General features: G+C 38.9%; 1 long non-coding RNA gene across 3 annotated transcripts; it reads left to right on the top strand.

Moving 5' to 3' along the window:
* Positions 1 to 230: 230 nt before the first annotated feature.
* Positions 231 to 13,821, top strand: LOC123500308. Of its 3 annotated transcripts, XR_006673241.1 has the most exons (7): positions 244 to 318; positions 7,423 to 7,470; positions 9,520 to 9,647; positions 10,583 to 10,683; positions 11,416 to 11,508; positions 12,248 to 12,340; positions 13,760 to 13,821. It is a non-coding gene; the product is annotated as an uncharacterized LOC123500308 (long non-coding RNA). The 3 variants fall into 3 exon arrangements; XR_006673243.1 differs by lacking the exon at positions 7,423 to 7,470 and having other exon boundaries at positions 231 to 318; XR_006673242.1 differs by lacking the exon at positions 10,583 to 10,683.
* Positions 13,822 to 21,059: the final 7,238 nt, after the last annotated feature.

Genomic DNA, 21,059 nt, shown 5'->3' with positions numbered 1-21,059 from the left:
CCATATAAAATCAAAAGATAATATCCTCGTCAGTACAGTGCGTATTTATGTTGGTATATTAATGGAGTGACCCCAACACCTCCATTTCGATATTGGGAATATAATACTCGTGTTATTTTCATTTTCATTTTACCATTCCGTATTAGTTTTCTTTTATTTTAATGTTATTTTCCATTTTATAAGAACTTTGAGTGATAGAGGAAGTGTATACAATGATGTCGACATTTTGCGTAGAAGACAATCAAGACATATAAGAAACACCCGGCATTGTTAGCTTGAAGTGTTGACATTGACAGGTTTTGAACATTTGTGGAGCAGGTGAGTTATTCCCAGGTGTGTGCGTTTACATGGCTATTAGCTGAAGTATGTAGAGTGAGTAAGATGTGCCAATTAAGGTGAAAAAAGTTTGGCAAAGTGAAAATAATTGAGTCTTTATAAGCAAACTTTCGGGTTTTGTTGCCTCATATTTGCGGTGGTCATTCCTGCCCTCCTACGCCTTGTTGCGCCCCCATATTGCCTCCATAGATAGCTTATGAACCCATACACCTTCCATATCCGTGATAGTTGCAGCGGTTACTTAGATATGGTGGTGTTATTGTGTTAGGCAGTGTCCGCCATCCTGCCTGCCACATCGGCCCTTTCTGTGTTCACTATTTTTAGTTTTTCTCATTTACTACGCCCCCATATTGCCTCCGTAGATAGTTTGTGCATCCATACACCTCCCATATGCGTGATAGTTTGATAGTTGAAGCGGTTACTGAGATATGATGGTGAAATTCAGTAGTAAGAGGTCTATTCGTTCTGAATTTTCATCTGTAGACACTGTCTTTCTCATTTTTATGTTAGTGAATCTAAATTGTTTGGTGAATAAGGTTAATTATGTGTTTGATTTGGGAAGTAGTTTAAGAATTGGTTTGTTTTGTTTGTGTGAAACATGGTTAATTCGAATTCAGATATTTCTAATGCAGTAGTTAGTTTACCTGGATACAAATTTTTTAGGAATGATTCTCCATCTAATATGAGAATACATGGTGTTGGGTTATATGTTAGGGAAGACATTAAGGTTGGTCGGTCCTTCTGTGAGGTTGGGGTATTTTTACCAGATTTTGGGGTAACAGTTTTACTTGTATATAGGCCTCCAAGTTATTCTTTTTTAGATAACCTTGCTTTACTAACATTTCTTGAATCCTTTTGTATTGACAGAGCTCATTTTAGTTGGGGATTTTAATTTACCAACCATTGACTGGTCTTCTGAGGTTCCTTGCAGCAACTCTTCTCTTGATGGTAAATTTCTGGATTTATTCACATCTCTAGGACTTATTCAGTGGGTAAAAATGGCAACTTTTCTTGGTTCTAGTAATATTCTGGATTTAGTCTTTACTACAGAAAATGATAGAATATCTAATTTGTCCTTAGTTGACTTAAATGTTTTTATGTAAATGCCAGGAGTCTTAGGAACAAGAAGGACGAGTTATCTAGTTATATAGTTGAGGAGGACCTAGATGTTGTATGTGTCACAGAGGCATGGGTAAATGAGGAAAAGTTTAGGGAAAATAGGAAAGAATATGAAGTAGATGGATACATTATGTATTTACACCAGAGAATTGGTAGGATAGGCACCAGAGAATTGGAGGAGTAGTTATTTATGTAAAAATCCTTCATTTCCAGTCAGGTTAATGGTATTAAGGTAGATAACAGAGTAGAGTCCTTATGGCTGGATGTTAGAGTAAACAAAAGTAAGGTTATTAGAGTAGGAGCTTTTTATAGGCCACCTAACCAGTCAGCAGATGTAGACAACCTTATGGTAGATGAGATAAATAGGGGTGTACTAGTCAGACAATTATCTTAGGGATTTTAATCTTAAGTCAGTAAACTGGGAGAGGATGGTAGGAGATGCTAGTGAAAATAAGTTTATGGAAAGTTTTCAGGATAACTATTTAGTGCAGATGGTAGATAAACCTACTAGGGGGAGGAAGGTTTTAGACATAGTACTAACAAATATTGAGCATTGTTTAAAGGAAGTTGAGGTAGGAGAGACTTTAGCAAACAGTGACCATCATATAATTAGATTTATCATTAATTCCAGTAGGGATAATATAGTGAATAAGACTAGAGTCCCAAACTATCAGAAAGGCAATTATGGTAGGTTACGTCAGTTATTAGGAGAGGTAAACTGGGAAGATAGTTTTGGAAATAAAACTGCACAGGAGATGTGGGATATTTTAAGGTTGTAGTAAAGGGTATAGTGATGCAGTGTATCCCTTACAAAGATATAAGGCAGAGAAACAGGAAGCCATTATGGTGGACTCATGAGATAGGTAGCCAGATCAGAGAGAAGAAGAGGGCATACAGAGAGTTGCAGAAAAGTGGGAAGATGTAGATTTGATTAGGTACAGACAGGTCAGGGATGATTTGAGTAAGGTTATAAAAAAAGTAAAAGGCAGGCAGAGATAAAACTAGCTAGAGCTGGGAGTAAAGATCCCAAAAATTATATAGTTATTACAAGGTCAGTGATAAAAGAAATAAGGATAGGATTGGACCACTCAGAAAAGATGGTGTAGTAGTGGATCAAAATGAAGACATAGTAGAATTATTGAATGAACAATTTTCTTCAGTATTTACTAGGAAAGAATAGGAAATCCTGTTACAAACAGTGCGACGAGTAGTTTAAGAGCTTTAGAAAATATTGATATAAAACCGGGAATTATTAGGAAATTTATTCTTGAACTAGACGATAGGAAAGCCAGTGGTCCTGATGAGCTACATGCCAGAGTACTTAGGGAGGGTGTAGACAGTATTTCTGAACCACTTAAGTTAATCTTTGAAAGATCACTTAGGTTTGCTGAGATACCTCAGGACTGGAAGTTAGCTAATGTTACTCCAATATTTAAAAAAAGGTAGGAAGGATGATGCGAATAATTATAGACCGATCAGTTTAACTAGTATAGTATGTAAGATACTAGAGAAAATCATTAAGGGTAGTATTTGGGAGCATTTAAATGAGAATAGATTAATTAGAGATACCCAACATGGCTTTAGATCAGGGAGGTCCTGTCTTACAAATTTGCTCGATATCTTAGAATATATTACCAAGGAGTTAGATGATGGAAATAGCATAGATGTTATATATCTAGATTTTAGCAAGGCGTTTGATAAGGTACCGCATAGGAGGCTAGTGTACAAATTGAGACTACATGGGATAGGGGTAGGTTAGTTGATTGGATTAGTGAATGGCTTTCTGATAGGAAACAGAGAGTAGTATTAAATGGGGCAATGTCTGAGTGGAAGGAAGTGGTTAGTGGGGTACCCCAAGGATCAGTGCTAGGACCTCTTCTTTTCTTGGTGTACATTAACGATTTAGATATAGGAATTAGTAGCAAAGTATCAAAGTTTGCAGATGATACTAAGATAGCATGTGCAGTACAGGGTGAAAAGGACAATTACAGAATACAACGAGACCTGGACAGGCTGATAGCATGGGCAGACAGGTGGCAGATGGAGTTTAATTCTGATAAGTGTCAGGTTATGCATTTAGGTAAAGACAACACAAACTTTAACTATGAGATGGAGGGATGTTGGCTAGAGGCAGTAGAGGAAGGAAAGGATTTAGGAGTAGTGATGGACAGGACTATGAAATTTTCAAAGCAATGTTTAGAAGCAAGAAATAGGGCAAATAGGATCCTGGGTTTTATAAATAGAAATGTTAGTTATAAAAGTAAGGAAGTGGTGCGTAGCTTATATAATTCCTATGTTAGGCCCCATTTAGAGTATTGCATACAGGCCTGGTCACCCCACTATAGGCAGGATATCAACATGTTAGAAGCAGTTCAGAGAAGAGCAACTAGGATGATACCAGCATTAAAGCGCCTGGAGTATAGAGATAGATTAAAGGAATTAAACATGTTTTCATTTGAGAGGAGATGTATAAGAGGGATATGATAGAGTTATTTAAAATGTTCTCAGATACAAACTACATAGATGTGAGATCTTTCTTTACCTTAGAGGAGGAAATAGGACTAGAAATCATGGCAGGAAGATTAGAAAGCAAGGCTGCAGGTTAGATATAAGAAAATATTTCTTTAGTCATAGAGTGGTAGACTTCTGGAATGCATTGCCAGAGACGGTTGTAAATAGCACTAGTTTGACAATGTTTAAAAACAGATTAGATAAGCACTTAAATTTATTAGATTTATAATTATGTATAGCACTGCATGATAGTTTTTATAAGAAATTTACTATAGTTAAATAAGACATGATCCCCACAAATTGTAGAGGATTTCGCTGCAGGACTTAGCCCTGTTAATGGGCCAAATATTTAGAATTAGTATATAATGTATTGTGTACTTGTAAGTGTATCTTTAAGTACTGATGACGAGGTCGCTGTGCGACTGATACAGGATAACCTAGATGGGCCCTGGTGGCCCTTTGTTATCCTATTATTTATGTTATGTTATGTTATGTTATGTTTGATCCCTTTCCTGGCTGTGACCACTTTCCTATTATCTTTGACTATCTTTTCTGTTCTTATACTGAAGGTTTTATGAATGATCCATGTAGTAATCTTAAATTTAACTTCTTTAAAGGTAATTATAATTTAATTAACCAAAATCTCACAAATATTGATTGGGACAAGTTTTCTGGACTAAGTATAGAAGAAGCATATCATTGTTTTGTACAGGTTGAACCCCGATTTAACGGCAAGCTCGGGGATTTGCCGTTGCCGTTAAATCAATTTTGCCGTTAAAGCCGATAAATACTAAAAATATAAGAAAATAATAGAAAATAAAAAGTTAGGTTAGGAGAAAACGAAAATTAATTTTCTTACCATGTACTGGACGCTTCTTCCGCTCAAGAACGCAGGTGTCTTCTTATTTACTACTGTAGGTGAGGAGTTACTGTTGCATGGATGGAGTGGAGGTTGAAGGAACGGCTGCAAGGGTGATATCTTGCTGGCGATCACTGATGTCTGCAGGGTCTGAATGGTTGCTGATGTCAGGTAGGCTGATGTCTGGGGTCTCTGGTGGGGTACTGACTGGTGTAACAGTACTAACTGAAGGGAGACTGGGATTTTACGATGTCTGGAGCAGATGATGGTCCTGGTGCAGATGATGGATGAGGTGAAGAATACGCTTGTCACACATAGCCTTGAAAAGATCTTGTAGCTTAGTCTGTTTGAGAAGTTTCGGTTTTCTTTGATGAGAGTGGATTGTATGTTGTACACCTGCATAATCTGTTGTTCTGTGATGCAGGGCCTCTGCTCCAGTGCACAAATCAGTTCTTCACACAACTCGATGGTCCTGTCATGTGAGACCTTTTTCGGGTGTTCATCATCCTGTGTGCTGTTCTCATCATCACTGTCCTCCTCCCTTTGCTCCTTCTTAAATTCTTCTGGAGTGGTTACCATCCTCACTATCTCCTGAGGCGTGTGGCGTGTGCCACAGGACCATCGTCGTCCACGTCTAGCCACTCCTCAACAGCTTTATCCTGAAGTTCCTTTGACACTGAACTGCTGTACTGCTTTGCGTACTCCATAATTTCCCCAACAGTTTTCTTGGCCTCAGAAACCCGAAAACCACCAAAGTCAGCATCAATGTCGTCCAACTCCTCTGCCTGGAACATTAGACTTGGCCACAACTTGTGCCAACAGTTGTGGAGTGTTGATTTTTCCACCATGTCCCAGGCATTAGCGACCCCATACAGCACATTCCGCATGTTGTACTCCTTCCTGAACTCGTCGATTGTCTTCCTTCACTCACACCCATCAACATTTTTCTCATAAAAATGTGTCGATACTTCCGTTTCATTGATCTCAAGATTCCCTTATCTTGAGGTTGAATGAGAGAGGTGCAATTGGGAGGCATGTAGGTCACAAAAACGTTGTCTTTCATCATCTGATCAGCAGGGGGGTGGCCAGGGCAGTTGTCCAGCAACAAAAGTATTTTACAGTCCTTGGGCAAGCCAGCTTTCGTGCAATGTTCCCTTGCCTCAGGAACGAACATCTTCTCAAATCACTCCAACATCATTTTCTGGGTCATCCACGCACGTTTGTTTGCACGATAGTGGACAGGCAACACTCGCATGCCCTTCAACGCGCGTGGATTCTGGCTCTTCCCGATAACCAAAGGTTTGCAGCGATGGCTCCCAGCAGCATTGGCACAGGCCAATACTGTAACCCTGTCCTTTGGCTCTTTAAAGCCTTCAAGTGCCCCCTCATCTTCGTGGCGTAGTGTCTTGTGGGGCATGCAACGCCAGTACAAAGCAATCTCATCGGCATTGTAAACTTGTTCTGGACTTAAGTTCTCATCCTTGATAATTTTCTCAAAAACATCAACATACCGCTCAGCATTCTCGTGATCGGCAGACTTAGCCTCACCACAGGTCGTTCCTTCAGAAATGCCATGCCGTTTCTTAAACCGATCTAGCCAACCACTCGACAAATGAAATTCACCTTCAATGTTCAGTAAATCAAAAAATATTTTAGCCTGCTCAAGTATCATGTCACCAGATAACTTAACACCTTCACTGCGTACTTGCCGAAACCACTCCATTAAACAAACTTCTAAGTCCTCGTACTTTCCAGGTTTCATATGCTTACGTTTGCTCATTAACTTCTTACTGTCACTGTCAGCAAAATCGTTAAAAGTTGCACTTTCTGTTTCTTTAAGTCGTACACAGTAGACGAACCACACCCATACATTTCACACAGCTTACGTACGGGTAAGCCACTATCCATCTTCTTCAATAACTCAACTTTCTGTGCAATAGTCAATGACAAACGCTTTTCTTTTCACTTGGACCACTTTTCCAAAGTCTGCAGGCCTTTTCGAAGCCATTTTGCCAAAATATATCACCGAACTAACAAAGACTAGGGCAGTAAGCGAATCGTCTTCTCTCTATGCTGTCTAGGCGGAAATAACGCTTGTGGCGGGAAACTGCACGTGGGTTGGAGCGGCACACCAGCGCCGGTACATCGGTGCGGCGGAATCGGTACTAGGCGATGCCGGTAAATGCCGAAATGCCGTTAAAGACAACACTATGTTCCCACCGGAAATTTTTGCCGTTAAACACGGGATTCCGGTAAATCGCATGCCGTTAAAGCGGGGTTCAACCTGTAGGTATACTTCATGAAACTTTTCAGAAATTCCTTCCTTTGAAACAGCCATTTAACTCTAAGAAACCTCCTTGGACTAGGTTTATCCCTAATGCAATTAGGCAGAGGAAAAGTAAGGCCTGGCTTAATTATAAGGATGCTCATCTTAAGTTTGGTAGATTGTCTTCGACAGCACTGAGGTTGTGGAATGATTTTAGGTATCTGTCGATTGAGTATGGTAACACTGTTAAGCAGTGTGATATAGATTATGAAAAGTCATTGGTATCTAGTGATAATTCTAATGGCAAACGCCTTCATTCTTATCTCCGTAGTAAGAAGGAGCAGAGGCCAACTGTGGGACCATTGCGCAGCGAAGATGGGTGGGTTGTAAAACCAGTTGATATGGCAAACCATTTTGTTACTGCATTCTCTGCTGTTTTTAGTGATTCTATCTTGCCAAACCCATTTCCTTTACAACAGTGTAATAATAAATTCTTTTTCACAGCTGATAGTTTTAACTTTTTAAATATTCAAAATTCTCTTTCTAAGCTTCCATCAACAACTAGTTCAGATTCTGATGGTATTCCTTCCATTTTCTAAAGAAATGTGCCCTTTCGCTTAGCTATCTGCTCCTACTCTTGTTCCAGAAATCACACTCATCTATGTCTGTTCCTTCCCGCTGGAAGGATGCTAACGTAATGCCCTTGTTCAAAGGTGGTGTTCACTCAGAACCTTTGAATTATAGGCCTATAAGTTTGACCTCAGCGTGCTGCAAAACTTTTGAAAGAATAGTTGTGTCCCAACTTACTGTGTACTTGGAGGAAAATGACTTGCTTTCTCAGTACCAATTTGGTTTCCACTCTTGGCGTTCAGTGTCTGATCAACTATTATACACTTATGATTATATAACCCAAGCTTATGATGATGGTTTGTTGGTTGATGCAATATTTTTTTACTTCTGGAAAGCATTTGATGTAGTGAACCATACATTATTACTCAGAAAGCTGTCAAGTATTGGTGTTGAAGGGCACTTGCTGGGTTGGTTGAGGGACTACTTATTTAATAGAAAGGTGAAGGTGGTTGTTCATGGTAGTCAAAGCCAACAAAGGAATGTCTGCAGTGGTGTTCCCCAAGGGTCAGTGATTGGGCCTCTGCTTTTTCTTGTTTATATTAATCATGTGGTTTCTCAATTAAGTTGTAAGTTTTGTCTTTTTGCCGATGACTTAAAGTTATGCTTAGCTACTGCTCGCTCCAAGTTGGATTATACCTGTTATCGCATATGCATCTGCAGAATGATATAAATGTTCTTCACCAAACAAGTGTATCATGGGGTCTTTCTTTTTCATTCAGTAAATGTGTTAGAATGAATTTTTGTCGAAATTTTCTTGATGCCCCAGTTCCTTTACCATATTTTATTGTTGCCCAACCTATCATAAAGATCTTGGAGTTAGAGTAGATATCACTCTCAAGTTTCATCTACATGTTGGGGAGATTGCTGGGAAGGCTGGAGGCATTTGTTTAAGTATTCTGAAAGGTACACAGTGTAGATCCCCAGATTTCATGAAGACAGTTTTTATCTCTCACATTCGTCCTATCCTGGATTTTGCTTCTGTGGCTTGGTTTACTGGCTACTCTGATGATATTAAGTTACTGGAAAATGTTCAGAGACATTGGACCAAGAGAATCACTGGGTTTCATGATTTGTCCTATAATGAACGCCTTGCTCAACTCAGTTTGTATTCCATCAAAGGCAGATTGATTATATCAGACCTGATTATGGTATTTAAAATTCTAAAGGGTTATTGCCTCCATCTAGAACACCTGTTTGTTGTAAATATAGTAAGGAATACTAGGGGTCATTCTCTTAAACTGTTTGTTCCGCGTTACAATACGGACATCAGAGGACGTTTCTTTTCTGTGAGAGCAATTGATATTTGGAATCATTTACCAAAGTATACAGTGTCTGCCGAATCTGTTGCTGCATTTAAACACAATCGCCACACTGCCTTAGGCCAGATTTTGTTTGATTTTGATTAGTAATCGATCATTTTTCCCTCTTTCTGGGATCACTAATAGTTGGTTGTGTTGTTGCCTGGATGTGTCCTTTCGCCGTTGCTTGTTAGTCACCAGCCAAGTAGATAATACTACTGCCACATTTTATAGTTTTGATGGTAGATGTACACGCCATTTTAGTGATGCCACATTAGCCAACCAAATTGAAGTCTGCTTCAAGAACATTTCCGGAAGTTATGGTTGGAGGCATCACTTCATTCTAGATGGGGGAAACCCCATCTAGGTAAGAATCTGTTAGGTTTCCCACATCGGCCCTTTCTGTGTTGGCCTTTAATCAGTTTTTCTCCTTTTCTACGCCCTGTCACGCCTCATTTATACTATTACTACCACTACTACAACAACTACCACTATTCCAGAGGTGCACCATGGCTTGCCGCAATGTCACAACTGGTCCTTGGAGAGGCGCTGGTGGTGACGGCCTGCCTGTGCCCTCTCTGCAGCAAAATTCCACAAATACTCCACTCACCAAGTTCCAGAGGGAGAGGTGATTGTGTGTGGGTGTGGGAGAGGTGTCCGCGGGTGTGCTGTGAGTGTGGTGGGTGTGTAAGTGTGTTTTTGGTACGTTTTTGTAATGTCAACTATAGCTACCTATGTATAGTGTTTATTTTTTTGGGTGTGGTTTGGCTAGGGTAGACTTATTGTGGGCATTTTTCAGGTGTGAATTAAGGGTTGTTTGTGGTGTGTGTTTGTGTGTGTGTGTGTGTGTGTGTTTTGTTGTGTGATGTAATATTTCAAGGTAATTTTTGGTGCGTTTTGGTTAGGTAATGTTTGTCTTGTTTCCTCCATATCTTCCTCCACAGGTTACATCCAGACTTTTCCTTTCATAGACTATTTCCTCCATGTTTCCTCCACCTTCCCTCCAATTTTGAGTCTCCTATCTCATTTCTATCAGTCAAAATAGTACTTTTCTAAATCTCACTTCAAAACTTGACAATTTTTCTCATTTTTCCCTCCACCACATCCTTTTCTTTCCTCCATATCTCCCTCCACACACCAAGCTGTGTACTGTGCTGGTGTGTGCAGGTGTGGGAATGGTGTCCGCATGTGTGGTGTGTGTAGTGTGTGTGTAAGTGTGTTTTATGTTGTGTAAATGATATATTTTTTGGGTGTGTTTTTTTGCATTTTCCAGTGTTTGTAAAGGGTTGTTTGTGGTTTGCTGGTGTGGTGTGTGTTTGGTGAGTGTGAGTGTGTGTGAAAGCGTGTTTTTTCTTACAATTTTGTCACAAAAACCAATTTTTTCACTTGTTTTTGCCGGAAAATATTTCTTTTTAAAAGCCTCCTATTACCACCACCACTGTCCAACCACACCCACAACCACCACAAACAACCTTCATTACCACATCAGATGCTCACAAAACCACACCATTTCACTACCACCACTAGTACTATTATAACCACCACATCTTCCCTACACTACAGGATCACCAGCCACCACCGGCCGTACGGCCGTACTAAAGGAAGTGGTTCTATGTTGGGATGGAACATGGCAACTGCACCAGCTGGGACACACCTAGCCAACTGTGAGTATTGAAGGCTGTTTTGGGTTGTTTTAGGCTGTTTTAGGGTGTTTGAAGACTTTGAGGATGTTTAAGTTACTTTAAGGTGTTTTAAGGCTCTTTCAGGGTATTTTAAGGCTATTTTAGAGTGTTTTAAGGCTATTTTAGGGTGTTTTAGGATGTTTAAGGGAGTTTTAGTCTGTTTTAAGGGTGTTTAAGGCTGTTTTAGTGTTTTTAGAGCTGTTTTAAGGGTATTTGAGGGTGTTTTAGGGTGTTTAAGACTGTTTTTGACTGTTTTAAGACTATTTTAGGATGTTTTAAGGGTGTTTCAAGGTATTTAAAAATTTTGGCTCCTGAAGTGATGAAGTATATACATGCATGCCATTGCTCCATCAGTGCTTCATCTACTTGCTTTGTGTGTTTTTTTATGATTCAGTGACAAAGTGACTAACTGTTTTCAAGGACACTGGTACGGTGGCTTCGGGGGAGGGACCGTGTGGCCTGAGGGAGGGTGGTGGCGGCGGGCAGTGTGTTACTGACCAGTGTGATGTAATGGTGTCATCATTGTCAATTTTTCACTTGTTTTGCGGAAAATATTTGTCTTTTTAAAAGCCTCCTATTACCACCACCACTGTCCAACCACACCCACAACCACCACAAACAACCTTCATTACCAAATCAGATGCTCACAAAACCACACCATTTCACTACCACCACTAGTACTATTATAACCACCACATCTTCCCTACACTACAGGATCACCAGCCACCACCGGCCGTACTAAAGGAAGTGGTTCTATGTTGGGATGGAACATGGCAACTGCACCAGCTGGAACACACCTAGCCAACTGTGAGTATTGAAGGCTGTTTTGGGTTGTTTTAGGCTGTTTTAGGGTGGTTGAAGACTTTGAGGATGTTTAAGTTACTTTAAGGTGTTTTAAGGCTCTTTCAGGGTATTATAAGGCTATTTTAGAGTGTTTTAAGGCTATTTTAGGGTGTTTTAGGATGTTTAAGGGAGTTTTAGTCTGTTTTAAGGGTGTTTAAGGCTGTTTTAGTGTTTTTAGAGCTGTTTTAAGGGTATTTGAGGGTGTTTTAGGGTGTTTAAGACTGTTTTTGACTGTTTTAAGGCTATTTTAGGATGTTTTAAGGGTGTTTCAAGGTATTTAAAAATTTTGGCTCCTGAAGTGATGAAGTATATACATGTGCATGCCATTGCTCCATCAGTGCTTCATCTACTTGCTTTGTGTGTTTTTTTATGATTCAGTGACAAAGTGACTAACTGTTTTCAAGGACACTGGTACGGTGGCTTCGGGGGAGGGACCGTGTGGCCTGAGGGGAGGGGTGGTGGCCGGCGGGCAGTGTGTTACTGACCAGTGTGATGTAATGGTGTCATCATTGTCAATTTTTTCACTTGTTTTTGCGGAAAATATTTGTCTTTTTAAAAGCCTCCTATTACCACCACCACTGTCCAACCACACTCACAACCACCACAAACAACCTTCATTACCAAATCAGATGCTCACAAAACCACACCATTTCACTACCACCACTAGTACTATTATAACCACCACATCTTCCCTACACTACAGGATCACCAGCCACCACCGGCCGTACTAAAGGAAGTGGTTCTATGTTGGGATGGAACATGGCAACTGCACCAGCTAGGACACACCTAGCCAACTGTGAGTATTGAAGGCTGTTTTGGGTTATTTTAGGCTGTTTTAGGGTGTTTGAAGACTTTGAGGGTGTTTAAGTTACTTTAAGGTGTTTTAAGGCTGTTTCAGGGTATTTTAAGGCTATTTTAGAGTGTTGTAAGGCTATTTTAGGATGTTTTAAGAGTTTTAGGATGTTTAAGGGAGTTTTAGTCTGTTTTAAGGGTGTTTAAGACTGTTTTAGTGTTTTTAGGGCTGTTTTAAGGGTATTTGAGAGTGTTTAAGACTGTTTTAAGGGTGTTTCAAGGTATTTAAAAATTTTGGCTCCTGAAGTGATGAAGTACATGCACACGCCATCGCTCCATCAGTGCTTCATCTACTCGCTTTGTGTGTCTTTTATGGTTCAGTGACAAAGTGACTATCTGTTTTCAAGGACACTGGGTACAGTGGCTTGGGGGGAGGGACTGTGTGGCCTGAGGGGAGGGGTGGTGGCCAGCGGGCAGTGTGTTACTGACCAGTGTGGTGTAATGGTGTCGTCATTGTCACCCTTGAGGGATTCTGAGGGTGAGCTGGCTCTATTAGATGAATTACAGGATTCTGAGGACAATGAGAGTCAATCAGAAGGACTCATTAGTGACTCACATGAGGAATATTTGCCAGAAAATGACAGTGAGGCCAGGAGCTCCCAGGAAGAAAGTGATGGAAGCAGCGAGGATGACAATTAAGGGAGATGGAAAGCATATATGTTGATTTAGAAGAGTGTACGGTTTAGAATGTGGACATGGAATTGACAAGGATGACAATTAAGGGAGATGGAAAGCATATGTGTTGATTTAGAAGAGTGGGCACTGTCCCTAAGAAACCATGCATGCTGTTGATTGGCTCACTTCACAGCTCCTCCACCCAGCTGATTTGACGTCACATATATGAAGCCACGCTATTGGTCAGAGAGAGAGAATGAATATGAAAATGCAGTCGCTGACAAAGGGTTCATGATAGATGTGCTATTTTGTAAGGTTTTCACACATAAATATCTTTTTTTATTTATTAATTTTTTATTAGTACTTAGCATGTAGCTAATACGTGCATTTGCATTGTGTTTTAACGGGCTAAAGAAGGCATTATGGGTATCTCCTATCTCAAAGCCCACCAACTATTTGACTGCTAGTGTTCTTATTGATTTAGTGATAATTACTCCTGCAGTGTATCACTTGTGTCACTATGTATCTTGTATTATCACTTCACTTATTCACTTATTCTCTATGTGTCACTGAGCACTTCACTTACTTACCCACTGCTTCAATAACACTCTGAATTTATGGCCTCCGCACACTGAAACACTAAGGTCTCTCTCTCTCTCTCTCTCTCTCTCTCTCTCTCTCTCTCTCTCTCTCTCTCTCTCTCTCTCTCTCTCTCTCTCTAATATTAATCCAGTCTTATTTATTTCAGATTGTGTTAAGAATATGGAGAAAGACGGACCAAGGAAAGAAGAGGAGGAGGAGGTAGAAGAGGAATAGGAAGAGGAAGAAGAAGAAGGAAGAGGTGGAGGAATATGAGAAGAGGAGAAGAAAAGTGAAAAAAAGAAAAGGTAAAATAATAAGTATTGTAATTTTATAAAATTTTTGCTGTTTCAATCTCTCTCTCTCTCTCTCTCTCTCTCTCTCTCTCTCTCTCTCTCTCTCTCTCTCTCTCTCTCTCTCTCTCTCTCTCTCTCTCTCTGTTCCTCCTTCCTTCCTTCCTTACTTTTTGTTTTTCCTCCTCCTCCTCCTCCTCCTCCTCCTCCTCCTCCTCTCCTTCCTTCCTTCCTTCCTTCCTTCCTTCCTTCCTTCCTTCCTCCTTCCTCCCGTTATTGTTATTTACTTGTAGCTCAATATGATTTTCTCTTTCTATATTTATCATTTGAATTGTTTTATTTTTAATTTGTTTGTGGGCCCACTTCTTCATAATTATAATCCTTGTGTTGTATACGCTCAAAAACTCTTCCACACCTGGGTACTTGTCGAAAAGAACATCTGAGGTGTCCCCCATCGTTCTGAATCGACTCATCCCCAGACAGGAATTGCAAATTTATCCTCCTCATTTTTCTCTCTCCTCCTTAAACAATATTACCACCTAGACAGAGTAACTTGTACACTGCCATGTCCCTAGGCCAGCCAGCAGGAAGTGTGCAAGTTCGCTAGACACACACGTCAGTTCTCGGAAGTTAAATAATGCACATTTACATTTATCTCACAACATCAGACTTTATTGAACTCAACTTGATCGTGCTCAACATTAAGCTAATGACTTCAGAAGCCACACCTGTATGTTTTACACTTTTCACATCTTTTATTTCATGGTTACTTTATTTTGATTTTGTTACCTTTCCATTATTTTACGTTCTTTATCTTCATTATTTTTCTTTTAACCATCTCAAGTTGCTTCTATACGTCTCAATTATACGTTACCCATTTTTTCTTCTACCACACAATAATTTCCCTTCCTTTCATGATATGATTTCACTCAACTGCAACTGCTTTTTATTGACCTCATTTTCTCCTAGTGTGCATTTCATTTCCGCCATAAAATTTCCACACTAATTTTTTTATGGATATCCTTTTTGTACTTTATTTCAACATACTTTCACTATATCAATATATATTTCAACATACTCACAACTACCAAGATACTTATTTATCTTTTTTCACTATTTCAATCCCACTATCAACATCTGAGTTTCACCATATCTTCATGCATGCATCTGTATTCAATATACCCACAATTAGCAATATACTCGCTTAATATATTCACTATTTCCAATATACTCATTTCACAATTTCTTCACCCCCACCAATATATTCATTCACTATACTCATAAATATTAATACACTCATTTTGATATCTCTTCATGCAGCATTCAATATCTCAATATACAATACTCATAATCATCACCATTGCAGCTTGCCCAAATATATATTTCATATCAATATTTCACAATATTCAAGATTCATCTCCCTTCATTTCTGCATGCATCAATCTATATTTCACTATATTCAAGATTCCTTTCCTGTCATGCTTCAACTATGTCATCCTCACAATTATCAATATTCTCGCTTTATCCTCATTTTTCATGCATGAAATACACACAGCAGCTATCAAGATGCTCATCTCACTAGTACTGCCGGCCTTAGTCTATATTCTCAACATTTTATATTCACAACATATATGCCTCACTATATCTCCAATATATATTCACTATACTCATTTTCCTCATGCTTCAAATATATATTCACTATATTCATTATCCTCAGCTTCAAATATATCCTCACTATACTTCACTATATATCTTCATACTTCACTCTAATTACTCAAAATATTCACCTTACCAGATTTTCTGCATATATTCACTTTACTACATCCTCATGCTTCAATATACACTCACTATATTCATGTCACCATATCACTCTCAACATATAAATTTCACCTATATCCTCCTCACTTCTATACTCAATATATTTATTTCACTAAATATTTTCAATATTCCCTTTTTGCTTTATAACCATGCTGCAAATATATACCAACTATGTTCATGCCACCATATCATTCTCAATACAATAATTTCACCATAGACGCATGCTTCAATATACTCAATAGATCCAGATATTCTCAATATTTTACCATATCATGCTGCAATATATACTCACTGTACTCATTATCCTCTTATATTATGCATGCCTCAATATACTCAATATATTCAAATATTCTCAATATTTCACTATATCATGTTGCAATATATACTCACTGTGCTCATTATCCTCATAAATACTCACTATTATGAGTGCCTCAATATACTCACTATATTCTCCTCAATATTTCACTATATCATGCTGCAATATATACTCACTGTATTCAGTGTCATGTTACCACATCATTCTCAACATAATTAATTCACCACATCATATATGCATGCATCATTATACTCAAAACATTTACTTCCACAAATATCCTCAATATTTCCATCTCACTATATATTCATGCTACACCATATATATTCAAGATAATGGGTTGGGTTGGGTTATGCTGGGTTGTTCTGGGTTAACTTTGGTTGTTTTGGGTTGGGTTGGACTATGCTGGGTTGTTTTGGGTTAGGTTAATTTGGGTTCAGTTTGGTGAAGTTAGGTTAGGTTCAGTTCAGTTAGGTTTGGCTGAGTTGAGTTCAGTTCAATTTACAAAATAGTGAAGGTCACTCAGTGTAAACAGTGCACCTCTCATTATAGGAAAGTCAAGCTAAGAGTCCCTGAATGCTGCCAAGGAGAGACTGCTGCTGGAACACTGCACCTCCAAGCCAAGCCAAGCTGAGCCAAGCCACAATGCAACACATGCCTTCTACAACACCTGCAGCCATTAGCAACACCCAGAGTACAAGACAACACCTGGAACCATGAAGAACAAACAGTTAGGATAGATTAGCAGTTTGGTATGTTTTTTTTTTTTTTTTTTTTTTTTTTCAAGGACATTTTAAGAAAGTTTGGCATGTTATTATGGTGTTTTAAGGCCATTTGGAATGTTTTATATGGTATTTTAAGACCATTTGGCATTTTTTTATGGTATTGTGAGACCACTTGGCATGTTTTTGAGGGCATTTGAAGAAAGTTTGGCTATGGTAATACCATTTTATTGACATCATGAAGGGTGTATGGAGGTCACAATATTTATGGGCACAGTCTTCACTATTTTAATCCCCCACATAAGTTTGTGAAGCTGTATAAAATCATCAAATAGTAGCCACAAGGAATAGGGAGACTTATGTTTTTTTTAGGGCATTTTTTAAGACAGTTTGGCATGTTTTTCAGGGCATTTGAAGATAGTTTTGGCTATGATAATACTATTTTATTGACATTAGGAAGGGTGTATGGAGGTGACAATATTAATGGGCACAGTCTTCACTATTTTAATCCCCCACATGAGTTTGTGAAGCAAGTGTTGGATTCTCAGGACAAAGATGCAGTGTGCTTGTTAAGAGATTCATTCAGTGCTCACTCACTCATTCACGTACTGAGCTCAGAGGGAATGAAGAATTTGCATTGTTGCTGCTTGTGTGTCAGACAAAGGGCTATATTCACAAACAATTTACTCTCTCACCACGACTGTTTTCCAAGGCCACAGAGATGACTGGCAGGGTTTTCAAGTGTTTCTCCAGTTAATAATGTAGAAATGTATTCACTCTGTCTCTGAACCATAAAAATACGATCTCTCTCTATTCTCTCAACACGACTTTTTCAAGGCCACAGAGATGACTGGCGGGATTTTCAAGACTGTTTCTCCAGTTATTAATGTAGAAATCTTGTCATTCTGCCTTTAGAACTGTCTCTCTTCTCTCTCTATTCTCTCATTATGACAGTTTTCCAAGGCCACAGAGATGACTGGCAGGGTTTTCATGAGTGTTTCGCCACTTTATATTATAGAAATGTTGTCACTCTACCTCTAGAACCATAAAAACACCATTAGAAATGCTTTATTCTCCACCATGGCTATTTTCCAAGGCCAGAAATGATTGGCAGGGTTTTCAAGAATGTTTCTCCAGTTAGTATTGTAAAAATCTTGTCATTCTGCCTTTAGAACTCTCTCTCTCTCTCTCTCTCTCTCTCTCTCTCTCTCTCTCTCTCTCTCTCTCTCTCTCTCTCTCTCTCTCTCTCTCTCTCTCTCTCTCTCTCTCTCTCTCTCCCCCCTCTTTATTATTGAAAGAGTTGGTTTGTAAGATTGTGTCACTTCAAAACCAAACATTTTCATCTTTGAATATTTGTTAACTTGAAAAATTGTTTAAGAATATTTTGTGAAGTTGAAAATTTGTTCAGATTTCCACAGTGAAGACTGGCCATTAATCCTCTGATGTTTATGGATCTTTATTAATGGCAATGAAATGGTCTAATGGTACACAAATCTCAAGATAAAAATGTGTCCCAGTACTGAAGGGGTTAAATAGTGAAGACTGTGGCCATTAATCTTGTCACCTCCATAGACCCTTGCTAATGTGAATAAAATGGTCTAATGGCACACGAATGTCAAGGTAAAAATGTGTCCTAGTACTGAAGGGGTAAAATAGTGAAGATTGTGGCCATTAATCTTCTGCCTTCTTTAGACCTTTCCAAGTGTCAATAAAATGGTCTAATGGTATGCAGATCTCAAGGTAGAAATGTGTCCCATTACTGAAGGGGTTAAAATAGTGAAGACTGTGGCCATCATTCTTCTGCCCTCTATAGACCTTTCCTAATGTCAATAAAATGTCTAATGGTACACAAATCTCAAGGTAAAAATGTGTCTCAGTATTGAAGGGGTTAAGATAGTGAAGAATGTGGCCATTAGTCTTTTGACGTCTATAGATCTTTTCTACTGTCAATAACATGGTCTAATGGTACACAAATCTCAAGATGTCCCAGTATTGAAGGGGTTGAAATAATGAAGAATGTGGCCATTAATCTTCTGACCTCTGTAGATGTTTCCTAATGTCAATAAAATGGTCTAATGGTACACAAATGTTAAGGTAAAAATTTGTCCCAGTACTGATGGCGTAAAAATGGTGAAGACTGTGGCCATTAATCTTCTGATGTCTATAAGCTTTTCCTAATGTCAATAAAATGGTCTAATGGTACACAGATCTCAGGGTAAAAATGTGTCTCAATACTGAAGGGGTTGAAATAGTGAAGACTGTGGCCATTAATCTTGTGATCTCCATACACCTCTCCTAATGTCAATAAAATGGTCTTAATGGTACACAAATCTCAAGGTAAAATGTCTCCTAGTACTGAAGGGGTTAAAATAGGGAAAAGACTGGCCATTAACCTTGTGACCTCCATAGACCCTTGCTAATGTCAATAAAATGGTCTAATGGTACACAAATGTTAAGGTAAAAATTTGTCCCAGTACTGAAGGAGTTAAGATAGTGAAGATTATGGCCATTATTCTTGTGCCCTCCATAGACCCTTCTTAAAGTGAATAAAAAGGTCTAATGGTACACAGATCTCAAGGTAAAAATGTGTCCCAGTACTGAAGGGGTTAACATGCCACATTATCCCTTACACAGAATGATTATTTAGGTTACAACTTTGCCCACTAAGACTAAGGTAACAGTAATTGTAATGGGAGGCACTGCAAGGTTTTCTTCATTTTTCAGAATTCTTATTTATTTATTTATTTTTTCTGTCAGCTTTATTTCTCACCCAAAAATTGTTAAGCTGCTCCCAAGGGATAATTCACCCCCAGTTTGGGAACCACTGTCTTGGAAGGTCTCATAAAAATACTGAATTTCTGTGGCAAGGTGCTGGAAATGTGTGTGTGTGTGTTTGGAAAGTTTTTTTGGGGTTGGGTTTTGAAATAAGTTTGTGTTTTATACTGTGAATTTGTTTATGTGAAGATTTTTTTGTGTTTTGAAGTGAGGTGAGGCTGTGTGGCAGTGTGCATTAGGATCTGGTGAAATGTGTGTATATGTGTGTGTGTGTGTGTGTGTGTGTGCAAGATTGGTTATGGTTAAGGTTTGGTGTGTGTGTGTGTGTGTGTGTAATTTTTACAGGGCCTGGGCTTTATACTCGTGTGGCCCCATCTCCATATCTACAGTCTACACACATCCAACTTTCCTTTAAAACTATGCACACTCCTCGCTGACACCACCTCCTCACTCAGACCATTCCACACCTCCACACATCTCTGTGGGAAACTATATTTCTTCACATCTTTCAAGCATATTCCCTTGGCTATCTTTATACTATGCGATCTCGTAGTTCTATTTAAATTTTCCTCTCTCAACATCATTTGCTCATTATCCACTTCATCCAAACTGCTCAACAATTTATAAACCTGTATTAAATCTCCTCTTTCTCTTCTTTGTTCCAAGGTAAGCAAATTAATTTCTTTTAATCTTTCCTCAGGTCATTTCTGCCAATTCCGGAACCATTTTTGTTGCCATTCTCTGCAATCTCTCCAACTTCCTTATATGCTTCTTTTTATAAGGGGACCAAACCACCCCAGCATATTCCAATCTTGGTCTAATTACAGTACTAATTAATTTCTTCATCATATCTTTATCCATATAATGAAAGGCTAATCCAATATTTATAATCAAATTATATATTTCTCCAAACATCTTGTCAATATGAGCCTCAAACTGCCCATGGTCTTGTATTATCACTCTCAAATCCTTTTCCTTTTCCACCTTTTTCAACACTACTCCTTCACCCATCTTATATGACCCTCTTGGCCGTCTTCCACTCTTCCCCATCTCCATTACATGACTTTTGTTCAGATTAAATTCCATCTCCCACCTCTTGCTCCACTCCCAAATCCTATCTAGATCTGCCTGTTAAATTTCACAATCTTTTTCACTCTTCACACACCTACACAATTTCGCATCATCCGCAAACAAATTAATATAACTGTTTACTCCCTCTGGCATATCATTAATATAGACAAGGAAAAGTATAGGTGCCAGCACTGAACCTTGTGGGACTCCACTCTCCACCACCAACCAGTCCGACTTTGCATCCCTTATTACCGTTCTCATCTCCCTCCATCTCAAATAGTTTTCCATCCATTTTAACAATTTTCCCTTCAGTCCTCCATAAATCTTTAATTTCCATAGCAGTCTCATGTGAGGTACCTTGTCAAAAGCTTTTTTCAAATCCAAATATACACAGTCCATCCATCCCTCTCTCTCTTGTATTTTGTCAACCACTCTCAAAATAAAAGCTCAGTAGATTTGTTACACATGACCTTTTCC

The sequence above is a fragment of the Portunus trituberculatus genome, unplaced genomic scaffold (genome assembly GCF_017591435.1).
Source record: "Portunus trituberculatus isolate SZX2019 unplaced genomic scaffold, ASM1759143v1 PGA_scaffold_202__28_contigs__length_962959, whole genome shotgun sequence".
Classification (NCBI taxonomy): Eukaryota; Metazoa; Arthropoda; class Malacostraca; order Decapoda; family Portunidae; genus Portunus; species Portunus trituberculatus.
Note: the sequence above shows the minus strand (reverse complement) of the source record. Positions and strands in the feature narration are given on the sequence as shown.